The 16184-nt window shown below is 46.4% G+C and overlaps 1 pseudogene; it reads right to left on the bottom strand.

Annotated features, from left to right (window-relative positions):
* Nucleotides 1-8251: 8251 nt before the first annotated feature.
* Nucleotides 8252-10124, bottom strand: LOC136459467 (nematode resistance protein-like HSPRO1; annotated as a pseudogene).
* Nucleotides 10125-16184: the final 6060 nt, after the last annotated feature.

The following is a 16184-nucleotide window of genomic DNA, read 5'->3' on the forward strand; positions in this document are numbered from 1 at the left end:
CTCAGCAAGATCTACAATTGTTACATAGCTCATTTTCCCATTTGAGAAAGTTTTATCAAACACTAGTCACAATTTATTGAATCTCATATGGACTTTCTAAAACTATATCACGCACTTGTAAAATTTAAACTACATTTTGTTCAAACTTTCTCAAATGAAAAAATATCCTATATAAGGATTGTAGATATTGATGAGTTGAACAAACTTAGTATTCGAAACTTTTGAATTTGAGACCATCTAGGGTTTCAAAAACTAGTTTGTAGGCGTCAAAATTTAAAAATCATAAATTTGAACCGTCCAAACTTTTTCAAATAGAAAGTTGACCAAAACAACAATTGTAGATCTTGATGAGTTTAACAAACTTGGTATTCAAAACTTTTCAATTTGAAGTCATTTAGAGTTCATAATACTAGAGTCAAAGTGTTGTTTTTTCATTTGACCAAATTTGACTTGGTCAAACTTGCTCAAATGAGACACTAAATGACCTCAGATGAAAACACTCTGAATACCAAGTTTGATCATCTCAGAAAAATCTACAATTGTTACATAGCTCATTTTCCCATTTGAGAAAGTTTTATCAAACACTAGTCACAAATTCTTGAATCTCATATAGACTTTCTAAAACTATGTCACACACTTGCGAAATTTGAACTATATTTTATTCAAACTTTCTCAAATAAAAAAATGTCCTATATAAGGAGTGTAGATCTTGATGAGCTGAACAAACTTGGTATTCAAAACTTTTGAATTTGAGACCATCTAGGGTTCCAAAAACTAGTTTGTAGGCGTCAAAATTTAAAAATCACAAATTTGAACCATCCAAACTTTCTCAAATGGAAAGTTGACCAAAACAACAATTGTAGATCTTGATGAGTTTAACAAACTTGGTATTCAAAACTTTTCAATTTGAAGTAATTTAGAGTTCATAATACTAGAGTCAAAGTGTTGTTTTTTCATTTGACCAAATTTGACTTGGTCAAACTTGCTCAAATGAGACACTAAATGACCTCAGATGAAAACACTCTGAATACCAAGTTTGATCATCTCAGAAAAATCTACAATTGTTACATAGCTCATTTTCCCATTTGAGAAAGTTTTATCAAACACTAGTCACTAATTCTTGAATCTCATATAGACTTTCTAAAACTATGTCACACACTTTGAAATTTGAACTACATTTTGTTCAAAATTTCTCAAATGAAAAATGACCTATATAAGGATTGTAGATCTTGAATCCATGACCATGACTCCATGAGACCCAAGAAGCCATGAGCTTGGCTATTTCTACTCATGCCGCGAAGATTGGTGCTTGTATGATGTTTGATGTATGATGTATCTGTATCTTTATCTTATTTGTTGCTTTACTCTTTAGTCTTTCGGCTTAATCTAGATGGATTATGTACTCATAGAGTGGTGTAATGGTTTGCGCACGTATGATATATATATATGCTGCTTTTACTCAATATCCGAATAGATATTTGTATCCGACCTTCTCCGAATCCAATTCATACCGTATTCGATACTCATTATTCGTATCCGTAACCAAGTCAATCCGTATTCGTATATGTATTCGAACGCTATCCGTGTCCGAATTCGAATCCGAATAGAAATATGAAAACAAATATAATATGAGTGATATCCGTTCGTATCCGATCCGTTTTCATCCCTGCCTGCTGCTACCTGCTCTGCAGCTGCGCCGTATCGCCTACTGCACGTGTCCGCTGCTGCCTGCTCTTCTCCTACGCTTGCTGTATCACGGGGACTACATGCGTCTGCTCATAAAATACTTGCAACATAAAAACACTAGCTACAACATACGTCTGAAGCAGATAAAACATTTAGAACATACGTATGCAGCATATGCAACATTCAGATAAAAGCACTTGCAACATACGTATATAGCCATTGCAACAAATACGACATACCTCAAGAACATTTGAAACATTTGACACATACATTTACAACATACGCTTTCAGTGCTGAAAGGAAAATGGACCATTGGCCCATTTATTTTGGATTTTTGTATTTGATGACCAACACAACTAAATTGGACTAATGAATTTGCAAGTGATTGTTTTGTAGTCCAATATAGTACAAAACGTAACTTGGGCGAAGGCGACGTGATGATCCGATGATCAACACCTTAAGCAAGACCCTAGAAGCACAAGAGAAGACTCAAGATATCAAGTAAAGTCCCAGCACGAAGATAGCAACAAGCCGGATGCAAGATCGCGAAGAAACGAGCTCGCAGAGGTGACCGGACGCTGGCAGAGAGTGACTGGACGCTTTGATCAAGAGGCTCAGCAAACAGGGGGTCAGTAGCAACGATCGGACGCTGGACTGGACGCTGGAGGCAAACCGACCGGACAAAGAACAGCAGAGTCCGGTCGAGTACAGAAAGGTTCCAGAGCGGCGATACTACGACCGGGCACGTCTGGTGGCATGTGACCGGACGCTGGCAGCGTCCGATCAGTGGATCGCGGCTCCAACGGTCGGGACGACCGGACGCGTTCAATTAGGACGACCTCAGTGTCCGGTCAGTAGCAGAAAAGCAGGATTTCGTCCCCAACGGCTATTTTCTCAGTGGGGCTTATAAATAGACCCCTCAACCGACCATTTGAAGTGTGTGGAGCTAAGAAAACATACCAAGAGTGTTGATACATCTTTTTAGTGATCTCCACTTGCATAGTGCTTAGTGTTTTATTAGGTGATTAGCGTAGGTACTTTGCGAAGTGCTTAGGTTGATTAGACCACCGCTTATGCGCTTGCTCTAGGTTTAGGTCTAGTGTTTAGTGAGGTTTGCATACCTCTTACCACTCGGTGCTTGCGCGCACTATTGTTGTACATCGGAGGGGCTTATAGTCTTGCGAGATTACATCAACTGCGTTTGTGGTGTGGCCGCCACCGTATAACCGAAGGGAACAAGGCCCGCGGTGTTTCGGCCGGAAGCTTGATAGTGAAGACGGTAGGAAGCATCTGGGAGAGGCTTGCCGGACGGCACGACGGAGACCCACTTGCATGTGGGAAAGACCCGAGGCTATCTATGGAGTTACCCGACCAGAAGCTTGGCCCTTGCGAGAGATTCCTTGCGAGGAGCTCCAACGAGGACTAGGGAAAAGCTTGCGCGCTTCTCGATACCTCGGTAAAAATACCGGAGTCCTCGACGGGAGTTTGTATATCTCTACCTTGCTTTTTAGCTTCCGTATTTACATTGATTGTATTACTCCTTTTTGCGGTAGAGATAGCAACATACTAGCAAAATCGTAGTTGCTCATTTAGATAATTTATCTTTTGCATAGATTTTGCTAAGGTTAGAAAAAGAGACCATAGTTTAGAGTTAGAATTTTAAGTTGTATAATTCACCCCCTCTTCTTAGGCGTCACGGTCCCTTCAAGTACAACATGGTCGAGCGGCGCAGTGGAGGCGGCCCTATGAGACGACCACAGTAGGCGGGGCACACGACGCCGAGGGCGAATCTGTGCGGGTAGCAACGAGCAATGGCGCGGGCAGGTGGGGAGCGCTGAGCGAGCGGTGCAAGTGGGGGCAAGCAACAATGCGGGTGGGAGCAAGCAACGGTGTGCGGGTGGGAGCAAGCAACGGCGTGGGCGGGCGAGGTGCACGAAGCGAGCGGCACAGGCGGGGAGCGCGGAGCGCGGAGCAGTCTGTCCATCCAAACGGACACTTGCTTCGTAGCATTACCGAACCACAAGACACCATATCGCGAAACTATTGGCCCTTATGCCATATTCCTATAAGTGGGTCTAGATAAAAATCTATCCAATCTTCTCCCGCCTCACACGAATTACAGGCAAGCGGGGGTGTGAAAGCTCTAGTTTGATTTTGATGAATTGATGAAACCCTATATGGTAACCCTTTTACTCTAAGTGATCATGAGATAGGGTAGCACATTCGAAGTGGTGGAGCAAATGTTGAAGATCTCGATGATGGTGGTGATAGCCATGGTGATGATCAAGAGCTCAGGCTTGAAAAGAAGAAAGAGAAAAATAAAATAGGCTCAAGGCAAAGGTGAAATTCATTGGGCCATTTTGTTTTGGTGATTAAGACACCCAGTGGGTGTGATCACATTTAGGATAGATAATCATACTATTAAAAGGGGTGAAACTCGTCGTGAAATACGGTTATCAAAGTGCCACTATATGTTCTAACTCATTACATATGCATTCAGATTCTTATGAGTGCTAACACCATTGAAAATGTTTATGAAAATATGCTGACACATGTGCACAAGGTGAAACACTTGGTGGTTAGCACATTTTAGCAAGGGTGGTGAAGTTTGGGATCAAAAGGAGGTGTTGCGCAGTGACCGGACTCTGCCCCATGTTCGGTCAGTGGCGCACAGTAAAGGTCGTCCTTGGTCCTTTGACCGGACATGGAAGAGAAAGATGGACCAGATGCATAGGGGGTGTGTTCGGTCACCTGCTGACATACACTAACGCAAGTATTTTTGCGAGGAAGGCAGAAATGAACGCTGGGGCGCTTTCGGTCATCGTTGACTTGACGCGTCCGGTCGTGTATGGGCGGCTCTAGAACCTCTCTGGAGTTGACCTAACATGCAGTGATGCAGCGTCAGGTGAAGGGATTGGCGCGTCCGGTCATGGTTTGGTGAGTGTGTGGGTTCGCGTGAGCGGACGCCGGGTGGCCGCGTCCGGTCGGTGTCGCGCGCGTCCGGTCGCCACATAAAGCGCGGGGGGCGGCTACTAGCCGTTGGCATCGTGTGGCTAACGTTCAAACTCAGGGACACGTGGCTTGAATCCGTGGACCGAACGCTAAGGCCGTGAGTCCAGGCGATTCAACCGGTGCGTCCGGTCACCTCGTTTTTTGTGCAGCGAGGAGCCCAATAGCTATATTTCGAGGGGCTCCTATTTAAGCCCCTTGGCCGGCTCGTGCTCACTCTCTTGGTCATTTTCATTGACATAGCAACCTAGTGAGTTAAGCCAAAACCCTCCCACTCATCTCCATCATAGAATCATCATCTTTGTGAGATTGATAGTGAATCTAAGTGCATTGCTTGAGTGTTTGCATCTAGAGGCACTTGGTGATTATGTTTCGCTACGGGATTTGCTTGTTTCTCTTAGTGGTTGCCGCTACCTAGATGGCTTGGTGCAGCGAGGATCATCGAGCGGAGGGTGGTGTTTGTCTCCAGCTCCGATCTTGGTGATTATGAGTGGTTCTTGACCTTTTTCCTGGCGAAAAGTCAAAAGGTACTCTAGTAGATTACTCATGGCTTGTGTGATCCCCATCTTGTGTTGGTTGTGCGGCATCCGATTGTGGGTAGGGCGTGTGATGCCTATTTACGCGTGAACCTCCGAGTGGGTGAATCGCCACAACGGGGACTAGTTTGCCGGCAAGCAAGTGAACCTCGATGAAAAATCTTGTGTCATCTTGTCTCCGAGGATTTCGTTGGTATTCATTATGATTGATTGATTATCTCTAGCCATAGCGGTATAAACATCACTACCTCTCTTGTATTTACATTCCTAGTGTAGCTAAGCTCTTTAGTGTAATTAATTTTGAGAGCTAGCTTATGTCTTGTTTAGTGGTTAGTGAGGCTCTTTAGTTAGTCTTTCAGAGCTCACTAACTTAGTGGTAGTGACTTATCCTCTTGTGTGATATAGAGGTCATAGATAACTAGAATTATGGATAGAAGGCTTGCATTTTGCGTAGGCTAGCGCAACACTCGCTTCGCTTCATAATTGTCTAACCACTTGGCTTAAGTGTTGTTGTAGAAATTTTTATAGGCTATTCACCCCTCCCCTCTAGCCATTATGACCTTTCAGGGTGATGGGTCGATGACTCAACATGAGGTCGATGGCGAGCAACTAAGCGTCGACGGCTAGCGGCTCGAGAGTGGGATGGCGGCGCTGGCCACTATGCGCGGGCGGTGGCACACACGGTCTGTGCGCCATTGGCACATGGCGGCCACGACCGAATGATGGTGCAAGGACGCTGCTATGCAAGCGTCTAGCTCGACATGTGATGTGTCCGCCATGTGGTCGTCAGCATTAGGCAAGAACGAGTGGGGCACCAGACAGAGCGAAACAGCGACACGGTGTGCTCCTACATGAGGAGGCGCCATACGCCTTGAGGTGGTGGCACTCGTAAGTAGAGCTAGGCCTCCGCACGATGTCGACATCGACATCGATGAAGTCAGTTCATGGCCGGCGATGAGAGTCTTCTCCTCCTCTTTCGATGCCCACTCTAGCCAGAAGAATCCGGACGGAGACGACAGAAACCAAGCTGACCTATCCAAGGTGGCCTTGGATGATTTCTTCTCACCTCGGTGCACGGGAAATACCTGGTGATGAGGACATCACTTCTTCAGAGGTACCCGCTGATCCTCCAACCGTCATGCAAGGTCCCATGACCCAGGCTCGAAAGCGATAACTCAATTTAGAGGTTAGCTCGTTCTTAAGCGATACTTTTCATACTTTTGAGAATAGACTACTACCTAATGATGTTATCTTGCTTAGCAACATTAGAGAGGGTCATGAAGGACTTAGAGGAAGTGGTGGAGGTGATGATGACCAGCAAAGACGTCCAACATAAGCCGGAGGCCCAGTCCAACAAGAATTCGAGTCTGCCTCGGCCTCCAGGACCAGTCTGCCTTAAACTGGTCATCTAGGACGCATCTGGACTCCGTTTTCGACGATCCACATATGGATGGAAAGCTAATTTGATAAGGAAGCCAATCCAAGTGGTCTAACGTCAAAAGCTCTTCGGAATCAACGGGAATCGTCGAAACAAGTTAGCGTCCAGAATCTGCCAGGGTGCTGCGACACCGTCTTTTGGTCCGTTGGACCGTGTATCATGTTTGTGCCCATTAGAGGCACGTCCAGGGGTCTTGCACGACCCTAGAGTCTTCATAAACAGACGCCGCCCCTCCATTAGGGTTTGGGTTTTGCTTAGATTATTCTGTCAAGAATAGTTTCGCCGTTCATCGGTTTGTGAGACCCTAACTTCATAAGATAATCATCCATCTGTAATTTGGTTGTGTTCTTTCTTGTTCTTGCTTGTGTTCTTCGTTGCGCAGGCAGGGATTAGCCTTCTTGGCGAGGTCAACCTGCTCCGTGACTTGGTTGATAACCAGAGGAGCTGTGGTGCTAAGATTGCAGGGTTTGATCTTTCGATCTAAAGCCGGATCGGTGTGTCATTCTCCGCCACAACGATAGTTACCTTCACCTGACGGAAGATCGGGATCTCCGTCTCCATTACCTGGTTTCTTCCTTAAAAACGGTTTCTTTGTTTTTCCCCTATCTCTTTGATAAATCTTATGCCATATCAGCGAATCGCTTACGTGGCATGATAATTAATGCACTTAGAAATTATGCAATTTATTCATTGAGAGTGCTATAAGGAGAAATTAGTCAGAAGAGATAAGTCATATATGCCCCTACTAATGTCACACGTGAAAGTCACACGTGTAATCCAAGAGGGTAGACTAGCGCAAATCACTTACGTAGCATGATAATTACTGCACTTAGAACTAATAGTAGCTTAGGCATTGAGAGTGCTATAAGGAGAAATTAGTCAGAAGGGATAATAATAAGTCATATATGCCCCAACTATAATGTCACACGTGAAAGTCACACGCGTAATCCAAGAGGGTAGACTAGCACGAAACACAAATATATCTATATGTAAGGTTGACCCTAGAATTGCATGCTTTTCTGAAACCAACATTAAAGTAGATATGGTAGCTTAAGTTTTGGCACGTTGGTTCGACAATGAATCTGGCCACCTTAGCCCATATTTGTTTCTGCTTATATAATCAGATCCTCGTTGAAAAAAAAACGAAAAACTCACCAAATGGTTTGATTATTTTTGCTTTTTCTTGTCCTATTTCAAAACTTTGAAATAGTACGATCGAGAATAAAAAACTCTCCACTGTACGATGATTATAGCGAAAACAAACAACATCCCTATCAACTTTCTCTAACAAAAAAGAGCACTTGCTCGGGCGATTTGGCTCAAAGTCCAATCGAACTCGGTAACATTGCTGAAACGCCTAAACGGGTCCAAATCGATTTGCATGGCAACATATTAGGACCCTGTTTGCCCGATTTTTTTTTTCTATTCCCACGTTTTTTCACTGAAATTGACTAATTTCTGTGAAATTTCTGTAGAGTTTCTATGAGATCTTCGTTGATGGTGTTCTTAGGTTTTGATTTCTGGCTTCTGCGCTACAGTGTAGGCCTGATTCCTGGGTCCTGAATTTGCTCCAGTCTTCATATTGGATCGATCAACAAAATTCAGTCAGTTCAATACATGAAACGATCTACACGTATTTACAAAAGTTCCATATATACACAGTGCCCAATTGAAATGCTTGCCTATAGTTACAAATGCCGTCTAACTGAATCAATCTCTCTATGTAGAACACAACACAAAGCATTGCACAATGATAGTAAGAGAATCTAGTGCTACATGTACTAGTACACTAGTACATGATCGCTATGAAATGAATCACTCTATCAGCACAAGGCCACAACGAAATTACGATGCATGCGTATATATATCTTCAGGCCTGCAAAACTGCGCGATTCGGTCGCTATCCAGCCGCGCCATTTCGCCGTTTCAGCTAGCTTTGTCTTGACGGAACAGAGGCCCCCGCCAACTGCTGAACCCAGTAATCCGCCAAGAACGTCTTGGCGGCGTCCAGGCTGGGGTAGTAGGGCGGCTCGAGGAACATCTGGGCGAGCGGATCCATCCCCTCCGCCGGCACGAACAGCGCCCGGTTCCCCGACGCCTCCGCCGTGCCCATCACCGCCGCCACGAGCTGCCGGTACGCGAAGAAGAATCCTCTCACGGCCACCTCCACTGCTTGGAAAGCCTGGAGCAGCTCCACCTTGCCTGCCTCCTCGCCCTCACCGCGCCTACGGCTGTGGTACAGCTTCATGGCCGCCTCCTGCACCCGTGGGCCGCCGTTGGGGTCCACCTCGACACCGAGCACCCAGGGCACACGCTTCTTGAGGTCCCTGGTAGTGTTAGCGATGTGCAGGAGCGCCCTGGACCGGAAACAGAACGACACGTCAGACCCCGGAGCCGCTCGTACAGCGAACTGGCTCTTGAGCCGCAGGAAGTCGTCCGGGTCCATCAGCATGTGGAGGATCCTCGACGTCGGCGAGCAGCTTCCACACGCGCTCCAGGATCCAGCAGTCGCTGGCCGCCGCCTCCCAGTTCTTGGCTTCGATCCGTTCGTTGAGGCGGGTGAGGAGTTGCGACGCGGCGCGCAGCCATGACTCGAGTATCTGGTACATGGTGAACAGCGTCTCGAGCTCCCGGTTGCGGTAGCCAGACTTGGGCTCCGGCGCTGGCCTGGGCTTGAGCGCGTGCAGCTCGTGCGGGCGCACGACGCGGTCGTACTCGAGCACGGGCTTGCCGGCGAGGTTGGGCTCGCCGAGGCCGAGCGTGAAGGTGCAGCCCTGCATCTGGCTCTCGATGGCGTACATGATCTTGGCCGCGAGCGTCTCGGACTTGTCCCACGCGGCGAGGCGCGGGAGCAGGCTGGCCTCGCTGACCTGGCACACGACGGCCGCGGCGCTCCCGGGCAGCTGCCACACCTCGGACGCGCTGCGCTCCCGCGGGAGCACGCCCCCGGAGGCGCTCAGCTCGGCGAGAGGCGCGCTCCGGTCGCCCTCGCAGAGCGCGGACACCAGCTCCACCTCCCGCGCCGCGAGGGAGCTCGAGCCGGCGCGCGAGCTCGCGGCGGCTGGCATACCCGCGCGGGTCGGACAGCGCGAGGGACGCGAAGCGGAAGGTGACCTCGAGCGCCTGCAGCGCCGGCTTGACCAGGCCCTCGCCCGCCCACTCCGGGAAGCACCGGGCCTTCCACAGGCTCGACAGCTCCGGCAGGCGCAGGTACTGCTCGTACGCCTCGGCCGCGGACGCGTCCTGCACCCTCAGAACGGTCGACGACGAGGAGGAGGATGGTGCGCACGGCTTGTCGTCCTGCCGCACCGGCGAGACCGGGGACAGCTTGGGCGTTGCCATTCCAGCTCCAGTAGTTGAACTCTCAGAGGTGTACGTTTGCTTTTCAAATTCCTTCTACGGGGCTGAAGTTCGATTATCAGGTTCTTGTTTTGAGTTTGGCCTCGAGAACGAGGAGGGGAAGGCATGCTTTATAGCGAGTGCTCGGCTGGCCTCTGCTGGAGTTCGATGCCGGAGCCGAGTGGCCGATGTCGAGGTGGAGGACAGGAGGAGCGTGGCCTGGCGCGTGGACCCGGGCCGCGGCGCGAGTTTGAAACGGCGGAGTCCGGGAAACCGCGGGGTGGGCGCGCATGCCAGCGTGGGCTGGGCTGGGGTGCTACGCTGGAAGGCAATAAATTAGGGCGGAAAAGACCATGGAAGAAAGGGATTTTCAAGCTTATCCGCAGGAGCAGCTGAAGCTGATGATGCGCTTCTGCCGTCCGGGTCGCGATATTTTCTCGTGTTCGGCCCGCGCACGCCGCTGTATTTTACCGAAGAACGCGGCACTCCCCATCCGGCGTCCATGCTAGGAGCCTAGGACGGCAGCACAAGGTTCCCCGAACACTCCAGTATTATCCTTTTTTCTAAGCTTTTTTTAATCCACGAACGGTATCGACAATCGAGTATAAACATCCTTTACTCATCTTCAACTGTAGGCAATTTTCGGCTAATTTATTGTGAAAGAAAAATAATGTTCTAGCTATTAGATGAACAATGTTTTGTGAGGAGGAAGCAGACAGCTCCAGTCATCCAAACGGACTATATATCTATTGGAAAGGCAGTATCAGTTTCTTCTCAATGACGTGATGCAGGGTAGAGTATATGTAACTTTGGTTGGCAATGCCCTGAAGGCGTAAATTTGATTTGGCGATCGGGACTAGAATTAGCTGCACAGATGTAACTTTCACTTTTTTAGAGGTAACTTTCATAAAGAGGCAAGCACTGATTTGACTTTGTGTTTCGGTCTTGGTTCTTTAAAGGGTAAAGTACGTTTTTCCAACCCTTAACTCATGCCGAAGTTCGATTTTCAACCTAAATCGATTAAGAAACATCCTTCAACTATCAAAACCGGATAAATTTAGTCATCGACTAGTTTCAAAAACGATTTTCTATTTTCGGGAGGAGCCAAAATTTTATATTATTTTTTTAGCATCTTAATGTCCTCAAATAAAAAACTCAAAACTATAAAGTTGTAGATCTTATTGAGAGCTACAACTTTGGTATAAAAAGTATTTCCATTTAACTCCATACACATAATATATTAGTGCTCTAATGCGGCAAGCGCTAGTAGGCGATTATTATGGTGCTGAAAATTTTTATTATTTTTTTTGAGCATCTTACTGTCCTCAACCGAAAAAAAAAATTAAAACTATAAAGTTGTAGATTTCATCGAGGTCTATAATTTACATATAAAAATTATCTTCATCCGATGGCCTATTGAGGAGTTATGATTTTTCGAAAGTTGAGTCTCGTCGCGCAACAAAACAATACTGTGGCGAGACTCAAATTTTCAAAAATCATAACCCTTCAATACGATGTCAGATGAAAATAATTTTTATATGTAAATTATAGACCTCGATGAGATCTACAACTTTATAGTTTTAATATTTTTCATTTGAGGACAGTAAGATGCTCAAAAAATAATATAAAATTTCAGCACCATAACTATCGTGTACTAGTGCTTGCCGCATTAGAGCACTAATATATTATTTATATGGAGTTAAATGAAAATACTTTTTATACCAAAGTTGTAGCTCTCAATGAGATCTACAACTTTGTGGTTTTGAGTTGTTTCATTTGAGAACGTTAAAATGCTCAAAAAATAATATAAAACTTTGGCGCCTTCCGAAAATAGAAAACCCTTTTGAAACAAGCTGAGGACCAAATTTGTTCGGTTTTAATAGTTGGAGGGTGTTTCTTAACCGGTTTTATAGTTGGAGGTTAAAAATCGAACTTCGACATGAGTTGAAAGTTAGAAAAGTGTACTTTACCCTTCTTTAAAAAACTACTAGACGTCCTAGTCAACCTATTTAGAAGTGTTTGACGTTGCTTAAGTGGTTTTCTTCTTATACTCCCTCTATTATAAATGGTATTCATTTTGGATTTGTTCTAACCAGTGAGTTACACCTCTCCGATTTTGACCAAATTTATATAAAAAAGGTCGTACTAACATTTTACAAGGTCAAATTAATTTTATTAAGTCTACCATGAAAATGTATTAATAGCGTGGTTGTTAGATAGGTATTTGTTCATATATTTTCTATAAACTCAAGTCATTATGATCAGATAAGTTTAAGATTAGGACAAAATTAAAACACCTCTAATTTGAAGCGGAGTGGACACATATTACTATATTGGAATCCTAGTATAAGATTGCCAATAGGAGTTGCCGATACTTTTTTATAAGAAAGTTGCCGATCTTCTAAACAAATGCTTGAAGTTACTTGAGGCGCATGAAAAATAGGGCCTGTTTGCATACTACAGGAGCTCCTAAAATTTCTATCACGTCGAATGTTTAGATATATACATGGAGTATTAAATATAGACTAATTATAAAAGTAATTGCACAACTTCGACTAATTTGTGAGACGAATCTTTTAAGCCTAATTAGTCCATGATTTGACAACGTGATGCTACAGTAAATATATGCTAATGACGGATTAATTAGGCTTAAAAATTTTGTCTCGCAAATTAGCCTCCATCTATGTAATTGGTTTTGTAATTAATCTATATTTAATGCTTTTTATTAGTATCTAAACATTCGATGTTATATGAATTTTAGAAACAACTAAAAAACCAAACACCTCCATAAAATACTCAAAATTAGTACTACTAGGTACTGGCTATTATTCACAAATAAAAGGGGCAATTGATGGTTGTAATAACTACGGGAATGGAGATGGGAATGTGCCAATATTCTCCATTAATTCCATGCTGTTACGGCATGTACCATGCAGGAGCAGCCGGACAGCCGAATTGATACGGTATGCACCAAGCCACCAAACCATATTCGGGCATTTGGTTGGCTACATTTCCAGCTGCTGGGGTCATGTTTAGTTCCACCAAAATTCAAACTTTGGCACTATGTAAAAAAAAGATTTTTCGTCACATCAAATTTGCGGTACATGTATGGAGTATTAAATGTTAACGAAATCAAAAACTAATTGCACAGTTTGGTTGTACTTTACGAGACGAACGTTTTGAGCCTAATTAATCAACGATTGGACAATTATCACCAAATACAAACGAATGCTACAGCCGGAGAATTCCGGCGGCGCCGATTCTGCGTGGAACTAAACGCGGCCTGGGTCGAATTGCACTGTTCCAAACTTCCAATCGGCTCTGCTCCCCACCTGACTCGGAATGTTCTCACTTGTCACCGAGTCAGCGGTCGCCAGGAAATCTCTTCTACCCAACAGGGATTTGCTCGAAATCTTGGACCGGCGAAAGCTCCAATACTGGACACCCCCGCGAGAACGTCTGCGCTGCTGAACTTTGACGGCGGCGCGGCCGCGGCAGGTGAGTCTGCTCCCGACCTCGTTGTGGTCTGCGGAAGCATCCTGGAAGGCTGTCGATGTTCAGGAGGAAAGCTTCAGTTACGCAGGCATTCACGGTGCTTATCTCTTGATCAGTCAATTCTGAACGTAATTCGCTTGGTTCGTCAGCTCTCCTCTTGACCCAGTATATTCCAGGAGAACAGACTTGTGCTAGCTGCTTGCTGCTTCAGGCAAACGCTGGGAAAAGCTCGGGTCGTTGCGATGACTGTGAGGTGCATGAATTGATTTGTTAATCTGACCTGCAACTGGCATGCTTGTATATCCAGTTTTTTTAATAGAAGAACAAGAGATGATAATAGCATGCTCCTACAATGTCGGTCCTCGTGCATATCCATGAAGAGGCGGCACAGCGGGAAACAGTTAGGTGAAAATGACGTCGTTAAGGCGGCAGGCGAGGTGATGTAAGCGGATGCAGCGCAGGTCGGCAGATAACCTGTTTGATTAAGCATTTAAGCTACCCCGGACGCCACAGCCACAGGATATATATACGTGCACCGACGAACCGACCGAACAGTTGATCAGCACGGCAGCGGAGCGCTCAACGCCGACGACCTGGAATGATTACCTTTACCTCCCGATCGCTCGTACATGCATATCCCTGTTTCGGATTAGCGAAAGCAGCCAGAATTCAGAAGGATGTTTGCTTATGACTCTCGCGGAATCGATTCATCTGAGAACACAAGGCATGCAAGTCACGGAATCAAGGGCTACAACTAGTCGTGTGACGCTGCGGACGCGTATGCATGTGACGTGACACAGTTTGCTTGGAGTCTACTAGCATCCGATCCCTCTTTCGGTTCCCTAACAATCCATATCATGCGAGGCTACCAGAGTCATATACTCATATGCCAGCGCTTAACACGCCATCAGCAGCTCGCCAGCTCTAGTTAAAGACAGAGACACCCCGCACCGCTCCCGCCGAATTAGCACGGTCAAGCACGTGCTTCAGCCTGGCATCGTCACCTGGTACGAAAATTCCGGCACTCGGTGGTGCTGCATCCGGCAAACACGTCGCGAGCATTTCGGTAAGGGCCCATGATTTGTGCATCAGTGGGCAGTGGGAGCGCGCCGAGCCGCCGATATGATGCGTGCGTGACGTCCCGGAGACGCGCGTGCGGACGGGTCCACGTCGATGGATACGAAACCAAGATTATGGCCATCTCATCTCATCATCCGAAGTTTCGGATAAGAGCCAGCAGCACGCTAGGCAAGCCGCTGACCATCCGACTCCGACTCCCTCATCCTCGCGACCTCGCCCGATCGCGTGCCGAGAACGGTAAACCGTCGACCGTATCCGAACAACCCTCGCCGGGATTTGTTTCTAGAGGGAACGAGGCCTCCACGCAACGCCGGCACGTCGCCGTCGCTGCAAAAGGTGAAGAAACGGATCGGACTGGTTCAATCTCCGACGAAGCTGAACTCTGTGCCCAGTCTCGAACGAAAAGGAGACATCAGACACCCGCGTATGGTGCTCCGCCCGGCACAGTCGCGGAGACGGCGGCAACGCTGTGGCCGGCGCACGCGCAGCGACTTTACTTTATCGGTTATCCGTTCGCCCAGCCGGTGCATGTGCGAGTTGGGCCGACGACGGCAGCTGGGTTTAGTTGGACGTCCGCTGCCCTGCCCCCTCCGTTCTATTCCACACCGGACGCGTCTTCACGTGCGCCGGGGACGCGGGGGTCGGCTGATCGCGAGACCGGATCACCACCGGGGAGAATGCCAAGGCGCCCACACGACCCAAGTGGACTGCTGGGCGGAACGCGGAGGGTCCGACGGGCCGTCGGCAACATGGGCGCCACGCGGGCCGGCTCGCCAGGGGACCGTACGCGGCCCAGCCTGTGAGCACCCCAGGTGAAGTGACGCCGTGACATACTGACAGCGACTCGTGTTGCTCAGAAAGAAAAAAAATGCTGATATGCACAAGTTTTTTTGAGGGAATGATGATATGCACAAGTTCCCTGAGTTGTCTCTTTAGCTGCTGCTTCCTGTTCTCGCGTATACTTCGCGAGATCAGATGTTCGCTGAGTACTTACATCACGGTTGACACGGCTCTAAATGCTTGGTCTTCTTTAAAAAAAATGCTTCGTTTCTTGTGCGAGAGCATCTCCAAGAGTTACAGACAATTTCTTTCCAAAACCGTAGAGTTTTTCAACTCGTCAAAAATTATTAAAAAAAATAAGATAATCTCCAACAGTTTTCAATAATTTACTCCTAAAATATAAAAGACAATTTTACATCAGAAATTCTATACTATTTCTAAATTATCTTAACCACTTTATATATTCTTTTTATCTTGTAAATTTGCATAAAAAATCTTTTCTACTCTTTATTCTTTCAGCATGTCCTTCCACCTTTAGATTAGCCGATGATACAGCGTGTGGTAGACACGGGAAATATCTGCGTGATCGGTTTATTTTTGCAAGCACGTGAAAAGATTGGGAGGGGGGATTCGAAACTATTGGAGATGGATTTTTTTCATTTTTGCTAGAAATCCTATGTCGGAGGCTTTACTGGAAACTCTTGAGATGATTACGTCATACTGAGAAGTTGAAGTCAATGAATCTTGAACCTAGTTCACTTTGACAGAAAAAAAGAGAGAGAGAAGATAAAAGAGCTTCGCTACGGTGTGCGTAGCAGCCG

Source organism: Miscanthus floridulus, chromosome 6 (assembly GCF_019320115.1).
Source record: "Miscanthus floridulus cultivar M001 chromosome 6, ASM1932011v1, whole genome shotgun sequence".
Classification (NCBI taxonomy): domain Eukaryota; kingdom Viridiplantae; phylum Streptophyta; class Magnoliopsida; order Poales; family Poaceae; genus Miscanthus; species Miscanthus floridulus.